Source organism: Pipistrellus kuhlii, unplaced genomic scaffold (assembly GCF_014108245.1).
Source record: "Pipistrellus kuhlii isolate mPipKuh1 unplaced genomic scaffold, mPipKuh1.p scaffold_m20_p_1, whole genome shotgun sequence".
NCBI lineage: Eukaryota > Metazoa > Chordata > Mammalia > Chiroptera > Vespertilionidae > Pipistrellus > Pipistrellus kuhlii.
This window is the reverse complement of record NW_023425404.1, coordinates 91,200,996-91,218,381: the sequence shown is the minus strand read 5'-3', so window position 1 is coordinate 91,218,381 and position 17,386 is coordinate 91,200,996. Positions and strand designations below refer to the sequence as shown.

Genomic DNA, 17,386 nt, shown 5'->3' with positions numbered 1-17,386 from the left:
GGGCGTGGCAAACAGCAATGGCTGGCAGCCAGCCATCCCACACCTCTGACTGCGTCCCTGCATCTCGCGTCCCAGCACAACAAACAGTTATTCCTCTGTGCAGCTCTGCAAGCAAGCCAGCCTCACTTTCTGACTCGATGGCAGACAGTCCAGCTTCTCCCTGTATGAGTTTGGGTCTCATGCGTCTTCCCTTTGGGTTGAAGAAAGCAACACCCACCGCCAGCTGGGATCCGCTGCCAGCCCTTTATCGCATGCTTCCCTATACCTCAGCTTTTCAGACGAGATCGGGTGCGTTCAGGGTGGTATGGCCGTAGACATACCTCAGCTTTTCAGTGTTTGTGCACTGCATGCTCTTTTCTCTTTCCTTCTAGTTGTAGAAATTCCACTCAGCCAGCCCTCCCATGGCTCTGGGTGATAGACATTTTGTCTTTTAGTTGTAGTTTTGAAATTGTTGTGCACAGCCACAGTTTAGGTGTTTACCTACACAACCATCTTTCAGGTATTGCATGTTTAATTTTTTAAATTTAATAAATCTTTATTGCTCAGATTATTACAATTGTTTTTCCCCCACCCCCCATAGCTCTCTTCCACCTGGTTCCCACCCCATCCTCTGCCCTTACCTCCCCTCCCATTGTCCTCATCCATAGGTGTATGATTTTTTTTTCCTGTGAGGCATTTTATTTCCACAAATGTATTACATCTCTAGAAAAAGAATCCCAGGATTTTCCCTCCTGTGTGTTTTCGTCTTGCTTCTTCATGGTCCATGATGCCCGCTGAGGTTGTCAGTATAATGAAACCAAACTGACGGGATGGAAGCAAGTTGTTCTGCCATTTTTCTTGACCTTTGAGTTGCACATCAAATCTGGGGCTGATTACTCCACACTTGTTCAACCTGCCTGTGAGGTTCACAACTATTTTCCCAGCTCTGTGGTCATCAATAATTTCAAATTCGCCAATGTAACCATGCTTCATAATCATGGTCAGAAACCGGACGATGACTTTGGAGCACGGCCTAATGAGGACCTGGTGTTTGCCTCACTTTTTGGCATTGTTGATACTCTTCAGAGCATCAGCCAGGACATTCATGCACACCATTGTGGCGGCACAGACTGATGGTGGAAAGAGTCATAGGTGTATGATTTTAATACAGTCTCTTCGTGCACCTCCTGATAATTATCAATTCACTCCCTTGCTTTGCCCCTAATTCTATTATATACACCAAATTATTCTGTTCCTCAGATTTTTAATTCACTTGATATTTAGATTCACTTGTTGATATATATGTTTTTTTGTTGATCATAATTTTTATCTTTACTTTTTTCTTCTTCCTCTTCTTAAAGAATACCTTTTAGTATTTCATATAATATTGGTTTGGGGGTGATGAACTCCTTTAGCTTTTTCTTATTTGTGAAGCTCTTTATCTAACCTTCAATTCTGAATGATGGCTTTCCTGTGTAGGGTAATCTTGGTTGTAGGTTCTTGCTGTTCATCACTTTTATTATTTCTTCCCATTCTTGTCTGGCCTGCATAGTTTCTGTTGAGAAATAGCTGATAATCAAATGGGTGCTCCCTTATAGATAACTAATTGTTTTTCTCTTATTGATTGTAAAATTCTCTCTTTGTATTTTGCCCTTGGTATTTTAATTATGGTGTGTCTTGTTGTGGTCCTCTTTGATTCCTTTTGTTTGGGGTTCTGTGCACTTCCTGGACTTGTAAGTCTATCGGGTCTAGTAATATTTAATGTCGTTTTTAAACATTCGTTTAAAATCTTGCTTGGCTTTGACTTGTATTGACATAACCTTCAAACACGTGGTATCTACAGAACATGTGAAGTGCAATTAACAAGTTTTGCTTGAAAAAGTTTGTGTTTGGTTTGTTTTTTGTTGCAAAACTAGGGCTAAGAAGATGGCGGATGAAGAGCATATTCAGCACTGCATGCTTTACGAGTTCCAATTAGGAAGAAAAGCAAGTGAGGCTGCAAAAAACATCTGTAGTGCTCTTGGTCAAGATGCAGTTAGCGCCAGAAAATGCCAGCGTTGGTTTGAGAAATTTCGCGAGGGAAATTTTTCGTTAGATGACAAGAGTGGTTGAGGCCGTGTGTCCAATTTTGATCAAGAAGCTCTTCAAGCTCTTTTGGTGCAAAATCCTCAAATTACCCAACAAGAGCTTGCGACAACTTTAAATTGTTCACAAAAAACAATTTCCAATCAATTGCGTGCACTTGGCAAAGTCCAAAAGTTTGGAAAATGGGTTCCTCATGAGTTGACCGACAACAACCGTAATCAAAGAGTCACAATTTGCAGTTCGCTCCTCTCTCGTCAAAACCGTTTGCCGTTTTTAGAGCAAATTGTTACCGGAGATGAAGAATGGGTGCTGTATGTTAATTTGAAAAGGCGGCCTCAATGGTTGGACAAAAATGAGGCTCCGCAGCCCAAGCCAAAACCTGACTTGCATGCGAAAAAAGTGATGTTGTGTGTTTGGTGGAATTTTAAAGGAATTCTTCATTATGAACTTTTACCATCTAACCAAACCATTACAAGTGCAGTGTATAGTGCCCAATTGGAAAGGTTAGCCCAAGCTTTAAGAGAAAAAGAACCCGCGCTGATTAATCGGAAGGGCGTAATTCTTCACCACGATAACACACGACCGCATGCTGCAAGAATCACTGCTGAAAAACTGCGCCAGTTGGAATGGGAAGTTCTCCCTCAACCTGCATATTCTCCTGATATTGCCCCTTCCGATTACCATTTGTTTCATTCTTTGCAAAACTTTCTTCTTGGAAAAAAATTTAATAATGAAGAATGCCTCAAAAATGCATTGACCGAATTTTTTGCATCAAAATCACAAGAATTTGACAACAGAGGGATTAAAATGCTTCCTGAGCATTGGGCACAAGTAATAGAAAACAATGGCAACTATATTGTTGATTAAATTTTGTTGTATTGTTTAAATAAATTTGATTTAAAAAAGGTATTAGAAAACGACATTAATTATTACTAGACCTAATATTTCTTTCACCAGGTGGGAAAAGTTTTCTGACATTATTTCTTCAAATAGCTTTTCAGTATCTTGCTCTCTCTCTTCTCTGGCACCCCCATAATTCTGATGTTGGTTTGCTTGAAGTTGCCTTAGAGGCTCCTTACACTATCTTCAAATTTCTGAATTCTCTTTTCTTCTTGCTTCTCCAGAGGAGTGTCCTTTGCTTCTTTGTATTCCAAATCTTTGACTTGATTCTTGTGTTCCTCTAGTCTGCTGTTGGGTCTCTGTATAATATTTTTTATTTCAGTCAGTGTATGTTTAATTTCTAGTTGATGGCAGACAGTCCAACTTCTCCCTGTATGGTGCTCATATCCTCAAGTGTCTCACTAAATTTATTGGCCTTTTCTAGAAAATTCTTGAAAAACCTTATAACCGTGGTTTTGACCTCTATAGCCAGTCATTTGTTCTCCATTTCTTTCATTTGACATCTATTTCCTTCTCTCCTCATTTTTGCTGCTTCCCTGAGTTGGTCGGTTGGCTTTGTGTGTTTGGTGTCCTATATGGCCCGGTGGATCAGCCTCCCCAGTTACCTGCGGTAACTGGTGCTCTTTGTGGACCATGTGTGCAGTCTTGTAGTTATGTCTTGATTGTTGTTGATATCACTGGTAGTAATTGACCTTCAGGACAATTGGATGTGAGTATCAGCTGTGTGTACGCAGGGATACCTTCTGTATTGGAGACAGTCTTATAGGATCAGACTTGCAAAATTGCAAAAGCCTATGTACTCAGCTTGGATGGGGCAGAGTCTCAGGGCTGAGCTGACATTCTTGGCTTCCCTTCAGCCCTTCCCTTGTGCATGAGCCTCAGACCTCTGCCTTCTGCAGCTCCCCTGAGTTTCTGCCTGACAGTCCAGTTTCCCCTTAAAAGAGCGTGGGTCCCCCAGAGGCTCGCCTGGAATTGGGTTGGGTCTCTGTATAATACATTTAATCCCAGTGCAGTCGGAACTGGAATTCAATGCAGTCTGGAGCTTCTCGCTCCTTCTGCTATGGAGAGGCCTTGGCAACCTCCGCAGTCAGACCTCTGCACGCACTCACTCGCACATGTGTGAGCACCTCTAGATCCTGCCTGCTGCAACTCCCGGATCCCCCGAGTCTCCCGTCTCTGAGTCTCTGGATGCCTTTCTCTACAGTCCAGACTCCACCCATATGAGCCTGGGTCCACTAGTTTTCAGCCGGGGTTGGGGTTCAGTGCAATTGGAACTGAGGTTCAGTGCAGTGGGGGCTTCCTTTCCCCTGCCACCAGCCAGGCACTTGGCTGCCCTACCTCTGTGCGCACGTCTCCACACCTCAGTGCTTTGCGGCTCCCCTGATCCGTGAGCCTCTCTCCTTCTTTCTAGTTGTAGATTTTTCCACTCAGCCAGCTTTCCTGTGGTTTTGGATGATGTCGGTTCTGTCTTTTAGTTGTTGTTTTGAAATTGTTGTGCAAGGCCGCAGCTTAGGTGCTTACCTAGGCTGCCTGCCATCTTGGTTTCTCCTCAGGTATTGCATGTTTTAAAAATTCTTGTGGCACACTAGTTGAAAATCATTGGTAAAGACCAGTGGTCCGCAAACTCATTAGTCAACAAAGCCAAATATCAACAGTACAACGATTGATATTTCTTTTAAGAGCAAAAATTTTTAAACTTCTTCTAATGCCACTTCTTCAAAATAGATTCGCCCTGTCCATGATATTTTGTGGAAGAGCCATACTCAAGGGGCCAAAGAATTGCATGTGGCTCATGAGCTGCAGTTTTCTGACCACTGCTATAGACCATTGCTCCTAGACAATACAACATGTTACTCTACTGAATACTTTTGGCAATTGTAACACAATGGTAGTTATTTGTTATCTAAACATATATAAAAGGTACAATAAAAATGTTAGTGTTGCCAAAGGAGGAACACACAAGGCCAAAGTAGAAAGGGATTATAAGCCGAGACCGGTTTAGCTCAATGGATAGAGCGTCGGCTTGGGGACTGAAGGGACCCGGGTTCGATTCCGGTCAAGGGCATGTACCTTGGTTGCGGGCATATCCCTAGTAGGGGATGTGCAAGAGGCAACTGATTGATGACTCTCTCTCTCATCGATGTTTCTAACTCTCTATCTCTCTCCCTTCCTCTCTGTACAAAATCAATAAAATATTAAAAAAAGAAAGAAAGGGATTATAAATTTATTAGGTTATCTGGATACCAGATGGGCTGAGCTCCAAAATGGTATCAGTACCCAGGGATGGGGAGTCAGAGATTTTAAAGTATTCTATGTGGGATTTTTCTGGGCAGAGAATTCTCTAGGTTAGGGGTGTCGAACTCAATCAGAGAAGGGGCCAAAATCTAAAATCCAGCCTAAATCGCGGGCCCAATGGTTTACTGAACAGTCATAAACTGTCATTGTGATGGAAACGCAGCGGAGTGCAGTGATGACAGCGCGGTGCGGGCCACATTGCAAGGCCTGGCGGGACGGATTTGGCCCGCGGGCCTTGTGTTTGACACATGTGCTCTAGGTGGTCCAAATCTTAGCAAATGAAATGTGGTCTAAGCAAAAGGGAATGTTGGTTTTGAAGTAGCCAAAAGGTCAGTTCCTGGGGGAGGGGTATTGATTCAATTATTTGATCAGACCTAACATTCCAGCCTTTTTGTTTTATGGAATAGGGATGAAGGTCATATCTTCCGTAGTTACTTCCTGCTAGGGGGAATGTCGAGATCATAAGGGGATGGACTTTGATTGTAGTTGGCTAGAACACTGATTAGATTCCTCACAGTTGGTTGGAGTGAGGTATTACAGCAGCATGATTTCCCTGACAGAATAGTTGGTGAAGACTCAAAAATGGTCCTGAAAGAAATATGAAAAATAATGCATAATACATGGGGCCAAAATAAAGAATAAGGAATAGGAATGCTAATTGTCCTATGAAGGGGAGTAGTCAGGTATACCAATTTATATTCTTTATCCAGTAGTCCCATGAATTTACAAAATATGATAGAGCAGTGGTTAAGCCCCCTATGCCAGTCCCGACACCTGTTGTCATGTTGAAGATTATGAGGAAAGGGATTATCTGGACTGCTTTTTTGTGTCAGATATAATGAGTTATGGGGACAGGTAAAGACTGATTACTGAAAGCTACATCTACATTGGGTGAAAGATAGATGAGAGTACAGGTTCCTGTCCAGTTGGTCAGGAGGCAGATATATGTGATTTTCCTGCAGAGGAAGAAAAATTCCAGTTCATGGAGGCAAGCTAAAAAGTGTAGGGAGAACAGGTACCCTAAAGGGTATGACGCTCCCTTTCCTGGTTCCATGCTCCAAACCAAGAAGGTAGTCACTATGGCACTACCAATAAGTGGTGACAGATGAGTGGTTGATATTCTATTGCAGTGAAAATGGGCAATGAGCTGTTATCCAAGGGAAAAGCTAAAGGGAAGGAAAGGAACAATTGAAGCCTCAGGCCTGAATGGTTGGATAAGAAGTTAAATGGATTGGATATAGGAAATAACCATTGGCTTTTGGGGAGACCTGGTAGTCAACCCCTTTGGGACCAATGGTTGTTGGGTAATTCTAGGTTAACTGTGGTGTTGCAAGTTGATAATGGGAGATGGTCTATTGATTTATGCCATGTGACCTTGTAAAGCATAAAAGTGCTTGGATGATTAGTAGGGTGTGTACAGTGAAAGGACCTGTGACAGGAATGGAGGAAGGAGTTATCTTAGTAAGACATTGAATATAAGAATGGAAAAGAAGGAAGGCTTGATTTGTCTAGGCTGTAGGATGAAACCAGGGGCTGTGCCCTGATAGTTTAGCTGCAGTTGGGATAGTTAGGAGTAGATAGGGATCTTGCCATTGGAGCTGTAAATTATGGATGGATTTCCTTTAGGAGAATCCAGTTCCCTGGCTGTAGAAGAGTAGGGGATGTCTCCCATAAAAGGTTGAGCATGTTCTCAAAGTTGGATGAGATTTAAAATGGGGACATAGTCTCCTAGAGGGGTCTCTGTGGAAGGAAGGTTTCCTAATAAGAGTATTCCATACATGAGTTCAAAGGGACTAAGAAAGGAGGGTACATGAGGGAAGGTGGGGGTTGCCCTGATGCACATAAGGGCTAGAGGTAATAGAGTACTCCAAGGTTCTTTAGTTTTGGAGCATTAATTTATTTAGGTGAGAATTAAGGAATTCACATTTTCTACCTTGCCTAAAGATTGGGGCTGGTAGGAAATGTGTAAATTCCACTGGATGTTCAGAGTGGAGGAGATATAACCTATTGAATTATTGAAATATGAAAGCATTACAATTATCTGATTGTAATGAAGTGGGTAGGCCAAATCTGGAAATTATATGCTGAATGAGAGTTTGAATGACCTCAGAGGACTTTTCAGAAGTAGTAGGGAATATTTCTACCCAGCCCAAGAAGGTATCCACTAGGGTTAAGAGATGCTTAGTTCTTTTAATAGGAGACATATGAGTAAAGTAAATTTGCCAGTCTTTTCCAGGGATTTGACTCCTAGCCTGATGAGTGGGGAAAAGTCTAACTTTCCTTGGGGAGATAGTGAGTAACAAGGAGAGTGGTTTTGGTATATCTTGTGGTAGGGAGGCTAGGCTAGGAAATGCGATGAGGCATTTTAGGACTTGTAGAAGTGAGTTGTATCCTATATGCAGGGACTTGTGAATAGCTGGTAAGATATCATGGGCCTGTCCATGGGGAAAGATATATCTTCCCTGAAATTTTAACCATGGATCTTCCTGAGTGGCCCCAGTTGGAGAGAAGGGGGTCCCTTCGATGTTAGGGGTAATCAAGTCCTGACTCACGGGACAAACTTTTCTACAAACAATTTTACTCATTCAGAAAGCTTAATTTCCAATGATAACTAAAATGTAAACAATCAGCATTTCTCAGATTGACATTTATGAACACACTTTGAACACACTCTTACTTCTAAGAAAATATACCTCCAACAAAGTACAAGAGACCTAAGAGAAGGTGAATTTAAAACTTGTCTAGCAATCAGTGTTTCAGTATTTTATGTTATTTTAAAATATTTAGATACTTATTATTTAACCCAGCAATGCTCCAAAACCTTTAAGTTACCAAATACTTTGAAAAATTACATATAAGCCCAAGAGGCTGTAGAAAAGATAGGGGGAGGAGGGAACAGGTCCTGCAGCCTGTTCTAGGACTGCAGTTTCCAGGGTTCCAGCTACTTGGTTTTAAAACTGCCACATTTTCCCCTAGAGATAACATCTAAGGTTTGGGTGATAATGAATTCAGCTTCTGATAATAGCAGGACTGTTAAGTAAATGTTTGCAATCTTGTAGTAAAGAAAGTTGTTCTTTGGGGAGGAGGTGGCAGGTATTGAGGTGAGAGCAGTTTTTAGAGAATTAACAGGAGTGAGAATGATAGCCTTGGGATCTAAAGTCTCAGTGAGGGGTCCCTTCACCATATACTAAAATTATTAATAAGAACCCAGAGGCAGAATTACCCAGCGAGCTCCAGGAAGGAGAGTATTTCTTGTCTAGAGGAGGGGACAGTCATGGAGGAGATAATACATTTACAGTCTAAAGGTAATGGCTTGATTTTGAGGGGTGAGAATGACAATGAGGTTTGGAACAACTGGGCTTTATGAGGGGATGGGTAGTAGCCCTGGTCAGGCACCAAGGTAGAACATCAAGAGAGTGGATAAAGGGGGTGTCTAGTAAGATGCAGTGCAGAGGTTAGGTGGCTAATAGCTGTGAGATTAGTCCCTCAACTCCCATAATAGAGATTGAGGAGGGGACAAGGGTCCCAGCAACTTTGGAGAGGTCAGAATAAGTGGCCCTCGTGTCAATTAAAAGGAGATCGACTTACCTGCCACCACAATCATTACCCGAGGCTTTGTCCTGTGATGTAAGTCTCTGGGGTTTTGTCATGGCATGGGCAGTTTCAGTCTTCAGTGGCCAGTCTCAGTAGGTCAGGGAGCCCCAAACCAGATGCAGAGGGCAGCCTTGCTAGACATGCTGAGGTCCGACCTGGAGAGGCCAGACTACAGTCTGATTTCCAGTGGCCTTCCCTTCTGTACCTTGCGCAGGGCCCAGGAGGGGATCTTGGGTTTGGCCCAGTGTCCTTTCTTGTTGCATTTGAGGCATGGGCCTGGAGGAGACTTATCCCCAGACTTACCCTTGTTCAGAGGATCAGCACTTCATTTGGAGTTCATGAGAATGGTGGTTAGGAGCTAAAAGGCCTCCTTCTGGGCCTCAGCCTTAGCCTAATCTTGCCTTTGTTTTTGGATTTGGGTCTCCTCGTCTCTATTAGTAAAGACCTTAAAGGCCTGGTTAACAAAGTTCTTTTGAGGGTTTTGTGGACCTGTGTCTATTTTTTGAAGTTTGTGGCATATGTCAGGGCTGATTAGTATATACAATGGGTGATCAAAGGAAGGGTTCCCTCGGGGCAGGTGGGGTCTAAGGTGACAAATTTCTTTAAGGCTTCTGTGAAGTGGGAGAGGAAGAAGAGCTGGGTTTTCTCCTGAGTGATTTTATTGTTTACTAATGGCCTGGTGGATGAAATTTGTGCACAGAGAGGGATTCCCTCAGCCCAGCCTGTACCTGTAACCTCACATTTTTACAAAGAGGAAGAGAGAGGGATAGAGAGTTAGATACATCGATGAGAGAGAATCATCCATCAGCTGCCTCCTACACCCCCCCTCCCCCCACCGGGGATGTGCCAACAACCAAGGCACATGCCCCTGACTGGAATCAAATCCGGGACCTTTCAGTCCACAGGCCAAAGCTCTATCCACTGAGTCAAACCAGTATCGGCAGTCTGGAGTCTTTTTAAAGGGAGGAACAAGAGAGGGTTGGACCCAGAGTGGAACAGGAAGGGGTGGGCTCCAGGGCACTTTGGCACACGCTGATTGGTGGTTCAATGTCTTGGGGATGTCTCTGTGACAGATTCCAGTAATGTCATAACTCCGCCCACCAGTTGGGGGGAGGGAGAACCTCACATTCCAGACTCTTTGATATATTATATTTTAAAAAATTGAGAGTCTGGGCAGGGATTCAGGGGCTTTGTCACCATCCACCTTGCAGATGCTTTTATTGGCTCTGGGCTTCCCCCCCTGCCTCTCTGGCCTTTTGGTGATCTGTATACCCTCTACTTTGAGCTTTACCTGGGGCTCAGCAAGGGTGACAGGGGTAGTCGAGTCCAGGCATCTGGCCAACGGCAGATCATAACCTGGAAGGATGGCCCCTCTACGCTGAGACGCAAAGGGCTCGTCACTTTTCCAGGGGCAGTCACTTTTCCAGTGGCCCATCACTTTTCCAGAATGCCGGGCAGGGCTTGAGGGCACTGTGACCTTCGTTTCTGCACTTGAAGCATCCTCTAGGTGGCGTTCGTCCTTTCGTTGTATCCCCACCACACACAGTTATGAGTGGCTGCTGTCGGCCCCAGGGTAGCAAGCAAAGGTGTGGGTTTTGCAGACTTACCTCCTGTTGAAGACGGGTTTACTCTGCCTGCTCCTCACGGGCATTAAAACCTTAAATGCAGTGAATGGATCTCGGACCTGGGTCTGAGAAGGCGTCAGGAGAGGGGGATGGCGCGGGGCAGGAAGCTGGAGGTAGACCAGAGGAGCGGCAGGCCGGGCTTGAGAAAGCAGGACTTGGTTAAAGAGGGGAGGGGGCTCGTGACGCCCAGATGGCGGTGGCCTCGTGGGAATCAGAAAGGGGCGGGACTCGCCATGCCAAGATGGCAGCGGCCATGTGGCAGCAAGGCTGCTCATAATACACAATGGAAAAGCAATGAAAAACAGAAAGCAAACCTAGCTGTTGCCATGTCCAGTCTGCACTGACTGCAGGACTGGCTTCCAGTGTTTGGTTGAGCCTTCGGTCAGTCATACAGACCCTGGGTTTTTATATATTAGGATTATAGTTGATAATATGGGCAGCCTTTTTGAGTCCGGTAATGAGACAGGTAATCAAATGGATACAGAGCTGGTGTTCTGGAGAAGTAACCTGATAGTCTTATCTCTAGTCAGCTCAGGGAACTGCATTAGTGCCAACTGGCTATATCCGATCCATGAAGGACATGGGCATGGTCTTGAGGTGCTAGCCAGATGTGCTCCTGAGGTGCTAGCCAGGTGGACATAGATGTCATTCCAGGTAAGGTCATAGTGTGAGAATAAACAAGTCATTTTTTTCTGTCAAAGAACAGTTTAGACAGCTGCCATTTTGGTCCCTGTGACTTGCAGCTCCCCTGGAGGCCACCATCTTGAAATGGCAAAGGCCAACCCCTTCCCTTGAATTAGTCAATCATGAAAGACTGTGTGCCTGAGCTCCAATCAAGTGCTGATCAACAGAATTAAAAAGCCAAGCAGACTGCATACTCAGTGTGCCTGTGCTTTCAGACCATGTGTTCACATCCTTCTACATAGAAGTAAAGATATTTGCCTTACTGCCCGGAGCAGCAGCAGCCACGCCCGGAGCAGCCGGGTCGGGAGCGGCACTGGCCAGACCAGGAGCAGTAGGTTGTGGAACGGACCAGAGCAACAGAGGCCAGGCCTGGAGCAGCCAGGCCCGGAACAGCTCGCTCCTCGCCTGCCTCCGCCCAAAGGCTGCCTCACAGACATGGCTGGAAACTTTTGGGGGAACTTGAGGGTCTGCTGAATCAAGTGATGAAGGCTTAGATCTGGATGTGTTGAGTTAGTATAGCACTGGGGTGTTGATTTGTGAGTGCCTTGTGTGGGGCCTGGAGGAGGTTGGTTGATCTATTTGGAAATGTCTTTTGTGTGAAGTGTATCCTTGGACATGTAGAGGTATTATTGATTTGAGAAAATGCTAAGTAACTGATTTACTATCTGAAAGGTTTAAAGTTCTGAAAGTTTAAGGTCTCTTGCCAAAAAGAGGTTTTAAAGCTAACACCTTAATTTTAATGGAGAAAGGGAATGACAAGCCCTTCCCACCCAGAACAGGTAATCCAATTCCAACCAGCAGCTATGTTTAAACAATGTGTCCATTTACACTTGAATGGCTACACCTTTTGATAGCCTAAGGGCAAGTTTAGATGTAAACAAGTTTACTCTTAATTCCGAGGGCAGAAAAAAAACAAGGTTTAAAATTATTACATTTTAAAATTTATTCTTAGAAGTGTAAAGGTTTATTAATTAAAAACAACAACAACAACAAAAAGGAGATTGAAAAACTGATGAACAATAATAGCGGTTCATTGTAGTAGAATCGGCGATATGGGAGGGGAGTGGACTGACTGTTCTCGAGGGAAAGGGAGGGAGGAAGAGACTGAACATAAACTGTGCACCTATGGATGAGGACAATGGGGGGTAGAGAAGGGGTGGAGGGTGGGGTAGGAACCTGGTGGAGGGGGGAAGAAATGAGGAACCTTTGTAATAATATGAACAATAAAGATTGATTTAAAAAAAATTCTATTTAGGTCCATTGCCCATTTTTTAATTGGATCATTCATTTTCCTTTTATTTAGTTGTATAATCTGTTTGTAGATGTTGGAGATTAAACCTTTATCAGTGGTAACATTTACAAATATGTTCTCCCACAGCAGGCTTTCTTGTTGTTTTGTTGATGGTTTCTTTTGCTGTAAAAAAACTTTTTATTTGGATGTAGTCCCATTTGTTTATTTTCTCTTTAGCTTCCATTGCCCTAGGGGCAGTATCAGTGAAGAAGTTCTTTTGCATATGTCTGAGATTTTGCTGCCTGTGGATGCCTCTAGTATTTTTATGGTTTCCTATCTTATGTTTAAGTCCTGTATCCATTTTGAGTTTATTTTTGTGTATGGTGTAAGTTGGTGATCTAGTTTTATTCTTTTGCATGTATCTGTCCAATTTTCCCAACACCATTTATTGAAGAGACTGTCTTGACTCCATTGTATATTCGTGCTCCTTTGTCAAATATTAATTGAGCATAGTGATTTGGGTTGATATCTGGGTTCTCGATTCTATTCCATTGATCTATATGTCTGTTCTTGTGCCAGTACCAGGCTGTTTTGAGAACAGTGGCTTTGTAACACAGCTTGAAGTCTGGTTTTGAGATCCCTCCTACTTTAATCTTCTTTCTCAGAATTGCTGTGGCTCGGAGTCTTTTATTGTTCCAAATGAACTTTTTGAGAGTTTTTTTTCTAGGTCAGTGAAATATGCCATTGGTATTTTATTTTATTTTATTTATTTATTTATTTATTTATTTATTTATTTATTTATTTTTTGGAGAACAAGAAAAATAGGTTTATTTGAATTACTCTTATTTTTTTATACACATATATTTATAGATACAATATACAGTATATGCACACAAAAATAAAATCATACCCTACATACTGTTTTCATTAGTACTATATCATGAACATTTCTTCATGTCAATACATCTTCTGTCATAATATCATCTTTTTCTGATCATGTCATTATTAATGGTCAAATTATATTCCATCATATTCATGTATCATAATCTGTATGACCAATGCTAGTTGTAGGGTATTTTCTATTTTTTCCTATTGAAATCAAACTCTTTTTTCTAATTTAATTTAATTTAATTAATTTATTTATTTTTAAATCTATTTTATTGATTTTTTTTGCCCCCCTCCCTCCCAAATATATCCTCCCTCCTCAGTTTTATGTCCATTGGTTGTACTTATATGCATGTATACAAGTCCTTCGGTTGATCTATTATCTCCCCCAAATCTCCCTCCCCTCCCCATTGTAATTTGACAGTCTGCTTGTTGCTTTGCTATCTCTATATCTATCTTTTGGTTCATCAGTTTATAATGTTCTGTATTGCCAAAACCGGTTTGGCTCAATGGATAGAGCATCGGCTTGGGGACTGAAGGGCCCTGGGTTCGATTCTGGTCAAGGGCATGTACCTTGGTTGCAGGCACATCTCCAGTAGGGGGTGAGCAAGAGACAGCTGATCGATGACTTTCTCTCTCGTCGATGTTTCTAACTCGCTATATCTCTCCCTTCTTCTCTGTACAAAATCAATAAAAATATATTTAAAAAAAAAATAAATAAAAAAATATATAATATTCTTTATTATCCATAAATGAGTGAGGTCATATGGTGTTTCTCTTTTATTGATTGGCTTATTTTACTCAGCATGATGTTATCCAATTCCATCCAGGTTGCTGCAAATGATGAAAATTCCTTCTTTTTTATGGCAGCATAGTATTCCATTGTGTAGATGTACCATGGTTTTTGGATCCAATCATCTGCTGATGGGCACCTAGGCTGTTTCCAAATTCTGACTATTGTAGATTGTGCTGCTATGAACATAGGGGTGCATATATCCTTTTTGATTGAAGTTTCTAGTTTCTTGGGATATATTCCTAGGAGTGGGATTACTGGGTCAAATGGGAGTTCCATTTTCAGTTTTTTGAGGAAACTCCACACTGTTCTCCACAATGGTTGCACCAGTCTGTATTCCCACCAGCAGTGCAAGAAGGTTCCTTTTTCTCCGCAACCTCGTCAACACTTGCCTTTTGTTGATTTGTTGATGTTGGCCATTCTGACAGGTGTGAGATGGTACCGCATTGTTGTTTTGATTTGCACCTCTCAGACAATTAGTGACTTTGAGCATGTTTCATGTGTCTTTTGGCCTTCCTTCTGTCTTCTTTTGAAAATATTCTAATGAGGTCCATTGCCCATTTTTTAATTGGATCATTCATCTTCCTTTTATTTAGTTGTATTAGCTGTCTGTAGATGTTGGAGATTAAACCTTTATCAGTGGTAACATTTGCAAATATGTTCTCCCACACAGTGGGCTTTCTTGTTGTTTTGTTGATGGTTTCTTTTGCTGTAAAAAAACTTTTTATTTTGATGTAGTCCCATTTGTTTATTTTCTCTTTAGCTTCCATTGCCCTATTAGTAAAGAAGTTCTTTTGGCATGTGTCTGAGATTTTGCTGCCCGTGGATGCTTCTAGTATTTTTATGGTTTCCCGTCTGATGTTTAAGTCCTGTATCCATTTTGAGTTTATTTTTGTGTATGGTGTAAGTTGGTGATCCAGTTTCATTGTTTTGCATGAATCTGTCCAATCTTCCCAACACCATTTATTGAAGAGACTGTCTTGACTCCATTGTATATTTGTGCCTCCTTTGTCAAATATTAATTGAGCATAGTGATTTGGGTTGATATTTGGGTTCTCAATTCTATTCCATTGATCTATATGTCTGTTCTTGTGCCAGTACCAGGCTGTTTTGAGAACAGTGGCTTTGTAATACAGCTAGAAGCTGGTATTGAGAACCCTCCTACTTTACTCTTCTTTCTCAGAATTGCTGTGGCTATTCCGGGTCTTTTATTGTTCCAAATGAACTTTTGGAGAGTTTTTCCAGGTCAGTGAAATATGCCATTGGTATTTTAATGGATAGTGCATTGAACCTATAGATTGCTTTAGGAAGTATGGACATTTTGATGATGTTGATTCTACCAATCTATGAACATAGTATATTCTCCCATCTCTTTACATCTTCCTCTATCTCTTTTTTTAGTGTCGTGTAGTTTTCCACATATAGGTCCTTTACTTCCTTAGTTAAATTTATTCCTAGGTATCTTAATTTTTTTGATGCGATGGTAAATGGAATTGCTTTTTTAGTCTCTGTTTCTGTAATTTCACTGTTGATGTATAGAAATGCCATGAATTTCTTGGCATTAATTTTGTATCCTGCTACATTGCCAAATTCATTTATTAAGTCTATTAGTTTTTTAATGGAGTCTTTTGGTTTTTTTATGTACAATATCATGTCATCTGCAAATAAGGATAACTTTACTTCTTCTTTTCCAATTTGGATGCCTTTTATTTCCTCCTCTTTTCTAATTGCAATGGCTAGTACTTCCAATACTATGTCAAACAGGATGGCAAGAATGGGCATCCCTGTCTTGTTCCTGTTCTTAGAGGGAATGGTTTTAGATTTTGCCCATTGAGTATAATGTTGGCTGTGGGTTTATCATATATAGCTTTTATTATGTTGAGGTATGATCCTTGTACTCCCACATTGTTGAGAGTTTTTATCAGGAAAGGGTGTTGGATTTTATCAAATGCTTTTCTGCATCAATTGCTATGACTATATGATTTTTATCTTTCAATTTGTTTATGTGATGTATCACGTTTATTGATTTGCGGACATTGTACCATCCTTGCATTCCTGGAATAAATCCTACTTGGTAATGGTATATGATCTTTGTGATGTTCTGCAGGAGCATATTGCTAGAATTTTGTTGAAGATTTTGGTATATATGTTCATGAGAGATATTGGCCTGTAATTCTCTTTCATTGAGTTGTTTTTACCTGGTTTTGGTATTAGGGTGATGCTGGCTTCATAGAAGGAGTTTGGAAGTGTTCCTTCCTCTTGAATTTTTTGGAATAGTCTGAGGAGGATAGGTTTTAGTTCTTCCTTGAATGTTTGGTAAAACTCTCCTGTGAAGCCATCTGGCCCTGGGCTTTTGTTTGCTGGAAACTTTTTGATGACTGTTTCAATTTCTTCCCAAGTCACTGGTCTATTGAGATTTTTAGATTCTTACTGATTGAGTTTTGGAAGTGTGTATTTTTCTAGGAATATGTCCATTTCCTCCAGGTTGTTCAGTATGTTGGAACAGAGTTGTTCGTAGTATTCTGTAACAATCCGTTGTATTTCAGTGGGGTCTGTTGTTATTTCACCTCTTTCATTTCTGATTTTGTTTATTTGAGTCCTCTCTCTTTGTTTCTTGGTTAGCCTGGCTAGGGGTTCATCTATCTTGTTTATCCTTTCAAGAACCAGCTCTTGGTTTTGTTGATCTTGTGTATTGTTTCTTTGGTCTCTGTCCTTTATCTCTGCTCTGATTTTTGTTATTTCCTTCCTTCTGCTTACACTGGGATTTTCTTGTTGCTCTTTTTCTAACTCTTTGAGTTGTACAGTTAGAACATTTGTTACCATTTTTTCTTGTTTTTTTTCAATAGGCTTGTAAGGATATGAACTTCCCTCTCAAAACTGATTTTGCTGTGTCGCATAGATTTTGGATTGTTGTGTTTTCATTGTCATTTTAATTTCTTCCTTGATTTCTCTGGTAACCCAGTCCTTGTTTAATAACATGCTGTTTAGTCTCCATGTGCTTGATTTCCTGGTGTTATTTTTATTGTAGTTAGTTTCCAGTTTTATGCCACTATGATCTGAGAAGATGCTTGATATGATTTCAATCTTTTTGAACTTGAAGAGACTTTGCTTATATCCCAAAATGTGGTCTATCTTTGAGAATGTCCCATGTGCAGTTGAGAGGAATGTATATTCTGTGGCTTTGGAGTGGAATGTTCTGAAGTTGTCGATTAATTCCATCTGGTTTAGTGAGTAATTTAGGATTGATATTTCTTTGCTGATTTTTTGTTTAGATAATTTGTCGAAGGGTGACAATGGGGTACTAAAATCTCCTAC

General features: G+C 41.4%; 1 pseudogene; it reads right to left on the bottom strand.

The window, feature by feature from the left end:
* Nucleotides 1-655: 655 nt before the first annotated feature.
* LOC118729332 lies at nucleotides 656-1,104 on the bottom strand (annotated as a pseudogene).
* Between the last annotated feature and the right edge of the window lie 16,282 nt (nucleotides 1,105-17,386).